The 4170-nt window shown below is 37.4% G+C and overlaps 1 long non-coding RNA gene across 1 annotated transcript; it reads right to left on the bottom strand.

Annotated features, from left to right (window-relative positions):
* Positions 1-787: 787 nt before the first annotated feature.
* Positions 788-2567, bottom strand: LOC145157150 (uncharacterized). Its single transcript, XR_013737122.1, has 4 exons — positions 2492-2567; positions 2316-2400; positions 1423-1486; positions 788-839 (listed from the first exon to the last, which is right to left on the bottom strand). It is a non-coding gene; the product is annotated as an uncharacterized LOC145157150 (long non-coding RNA).
* Positions 2568-4170: the final 1603 nt, after the last annotated feature.

Genomic DNA, 4170 nt, shown 5'->3' with positions numbered 1-4170 from the left:
TCTAGGCCCATTAGGGAACTTAATAGTCCAATGAGTTGGCCATTTTGGAGTGTATCCTTTTGGATACGTTTGATAAGGTCGAGTATTTTGATGGCTCAAAAGTAATGTGAATGACGCGCTTTGGCCTATAGGTTTGGGAACTCTCGCCTTTGGTCCCCAGGTAAGCAAACTGGTCCCTCAGTTGATTGGGATGTATACGAATGCTTGCCTAGTCAGGACTTTCGGGCTACCGGCACCTCCCCCTTCCAGTTACTACGCGTCCATTACTATGATCCTACCCAACTAGAGTGGATGACTTTGAATTTCCTATGAGCTCTAAGGAATATATATGTATATACATTTTTTTTAAACCACTTGAATATGTGTGTGATTTTCAGAGAAAGAGGAGAATATTCACCAGTGTATGCACACATATAAGCGTCAGGAGTAATACGTATGCACTTAAGGGAGCAATTAACACACAAAGGTATTCCTAGGATTTTCTAAGTGTGAATTGCATGCAGTTGTGTGTGCATTTTATAAATTAGCATACGAGAGGACCCTAGAGGCTATAGACTAGGTCAAGGCAATTAACCTAATTCCTTATAGTCGAGGGCTCTGATACCAATCTGTCACACCCCGATCCTTGTCGGAATCGATCAAGGCGTGATATATTGTTCAAAGTCTCATGACAACTATGTTATAATATGATTAGATTCAATTAAGTACTAAGTATGCAAACAAGATCCACAACATACAAATACAAATCCAAATACGAACAACATTTATTACATCAAATTTAAATAGTCTTGTGGATTTCTAAGGCACAACCTATTTTTCATCAACTTCATTCTTCAAATCTGCATCATGGGTAAAAACAGGTCAACTACGAGAGTTGGTGAGTAATCTAATTTTAGTAGAGAAAATTTGTGAAGTTGAAACATTTATAATTTGAAATTTGTTTTCTTTTGAAGTCGGCAAACAATTGTATTTGAGATAACGGTTTATAAATCCAAAATTGATTAACAAATGATAACAACAACAATAAGTCCTCACCCTATATATACATATGTGTATATATATATATATATATATATATATATATATATAGGATGGAGCATCTAATCATCAAACACACTCAACCACGTGCGATCAATCACCTTAGCGTCCCAAGGCGGGGTGGTCAACCCAATAGCGCTATTATTGTCCATAACGTACCTCAAGAATACGGGCATAGTCATGGAGATTAGACTAAAAATGGTAATGCACTACAAGTACATGTAGCGTAAACAAACAATAGTTATACAATTAATGAGTCACGTATAAATGTCCCAACAATGTCTCAATTGTGATAAAACAATAAAATGAAGTTGGAACATATTAGAACCACATGATACACCCCAAAAGTATTGAAAATTATAAAATATGGGGTAGATTACTCACATTAGTCCCAAAATGAAATGCGTGTGTCGTACGATAGACGGTTCGGGTCAAAATGGCGTAGAACCTAATATAATTAATAGTTTTGGTTTAGGAACTGCTAAACGAGAATAGAGTATTAATACAAATTATAGTTTGTTATGTAAATATATCATAAACTATACCTATTATAGTTTATCACAACAAGGGTAGTAGTAGTGTTCATAAACTATAATTGTCATAGTTTACCAAATGTTTGTGTATAACGGATGTAAACTTTGTTTATAAAAATTAATTATTTACCATACTTGTGAAGGTAAAAATCCATTTGTTTTCTGATGTATGTCTAATTCAAGACAAAATGACATATAATGTAATAATATATGATTACATAATGATATACACCTTGCTCAACGAGTTACAAGGCGTAAATGAAATTGATGGTATTTTTCTAGTAATAACGTTTCTGTTACTGTTCTTAGAAAATTTATAGAAAAATCATCAAAGGTCTAAATCAAAAACCGCAAATTCTGAGAGTTTAGAAAGTGTGTCTAGTTTGTTCATAAATTTTCTCATGATTTTTAGTTATCTCCAACTTGTGTGAAAATATTCATATTCACAGACCGGTCCGGTTTTGTTTCTGAAATGATAGACAGTTTTGTAAAAATCACCATAAATTGTAGAAAAATCATATGGTGATGTGCAAGTAGTCATTTTAAAGGTATGAACCTGAACTATATGCGTCTGAAACAGTTTTGAAAACTAAAATGTTTAAGTTGACAAAAACAGTCCGTGAATGGAGTTAAACGTTTCTGTTGAAGACTGTTAAATGAGTTTAGTTGTGTTTTTGGTGTTTTAACTTGTATTCCCCCCTTAAAACTTAAGAAAAACATGAAAATATAGGGGTATGAACTCACCTTATGTGTTATTAGAGGATGGATGTTGGAGAAGAGAAGTGTTCAACCCAAGAACACTTAGAAGATGCCTTGACGAATCGAGAACCTAACATGAAGGTGACGATGTTTGTGTAAGATTCTTATGATTTTGAGTAGAAGGATGTGTAATAATCATAAGAAGAATGAATTATACTTACCAAGAGTGGAAGAAAGCTTGATAATCAGCCTTGGAAGTCTTGGAATTGAGAGAGAATGGTGAGAGAATTTGGAGTGTGATCCTTGGAGGAAAATGAGAGAATGAAAGAAGTATGAAGAGAGGGGATGGGTTTTTATACTTAGACAAGGAGTGGGGCTGGTCATGTAGTGGGTATGAGTTGGTCATGTAGTGGGTAAGAGCTGGTCATGTAGTGGGAAAAAGTTGGCCATGTAGTGGGTGTGAGTGGTGGCATGTGACATAAAGTAAAGTAAAGTCATCTTTCCACCTCAAGCACCTCCCCCACTAATTATTGGTATGAATGGCCCTAAAAACGTGGGGATTACTGAAATATAGAGTTCTAACTGTAAAAATAAAGTTTTTGGTGAAAATCCCGCGTTAAAATGATGAAAAACGGGCCTAAAACAAAGTCGTAGTCGAAAAACCGGAACAATTATGACACGCAAAAATGCATGTCGTCTTATTTTATGACAGGGGCTTCCTTGATACTCATTGCGTGTCATCAACACGCGCGTCGTAAGGTTACGACAGACAAATGTGTGTCGTCTTCCTTTATGACAGGGACTTCGGTCCTGAAGCTTCAGTTTTGGGTCCTTAAGCCTATTTTACCCGTTTTTACCCCGTTTCAAGTGGTTTTTGACCCAGTTAAGGGTCGGGATGGCCCGAATGATTACAGAAATTTAAAGGAACTTTTGAGAGAGATTTGGGAGAGATTTTAATAGAGAGAGGTTGAGTGAAAGAGATTGTGAGAGGTTTCGTTTGTGATCTTTTTGAGTGTCCGGCTTTGCAACGAAAGGTCCATAAACCCCGTTAAGCCATGATTTAGTGTCTTACACAATCCCGATGATTGTGCAATAGTGTTTTATCGCTTTGGTTCGTTGTTTAGCACTGTTAAGGCTAAGGAAAATCAAACACATGAATTTTTCAAATGATGTTTTCTCATTGAAATAGCGAATTGTATAATGTAAACCCTAACATACAAGGGTTAATGGAGTTGACCGGTTTGACTTGTTGACTTTGTTTGACTTTGACTTGACCAAAATTTGACGGTTGTCACATCATAAAACTTACCTAGATCCCAGAAGAGTTCTAGAACCGAACATAAGGATTAAAATACTATAGGAGTATTTTACGATGTTGTAACGACCGAATCGGAAACTTACCCAAGAATCCGTTATTCAAGGATCAATCATGTAGCTATAATACATTGGAAGAATTATTAGATTCGATGCCTATTAACTATTCCTTTACCATCACCTCGCGTAGATAGCATGGCTGGATTCCATCTTTTTGGCGACCCGTACTTTCCCAACCAAGGAAATGGTGGATGGATCGAGCCAGAGCCAGAAGGAAACCATGAAATCCCTTTGGACGATGGCTTTGCCGAACCCTTTCCTGAAGAGACTGACTCGGAACCCGAAGTCGAGAACTTACCCCCAGTGGCCCCAATACCAAATCTTAACCCTCGAGTTGAGTTCCAAGGTCCAACGTCTATGTGGGTCGGGAGTTTGAATAGGTGGAGCCACGAGCAAGACCAACCCCTCCCATACAACGGAAACCGCAACTTCTACAATCTGAACGAAGGAGGACCCGCAGACAGGGCTCTTCCAATCCTGATACGACGTGTGGCTCGCAATGTGGAGCTAGGTATGGCAACCCTTC

The sequence above is a fragment of the Lactuca virosa genome, chromosome 2, assembly GCF_052849685.1.
Source record: "Lactuca virosa cultivar CGN04683 chromosome 2, Lactuca_virosa_CGN04683_v6, whole genome shotgun sequence".
Classification (NCBI taxonomy): domain Eukaryota; kingdom Viridiplantae; phylum Streptophyta; class Magnoliopsida; order Asterales; family Asteraceae; genus Lactuca; species Lactuca virosa.
The sequence above is the reverse complement of the archived record's forward strand: the minus strand, read 5'-3'. Positions and strand labels throughout refer to the sequence as shown.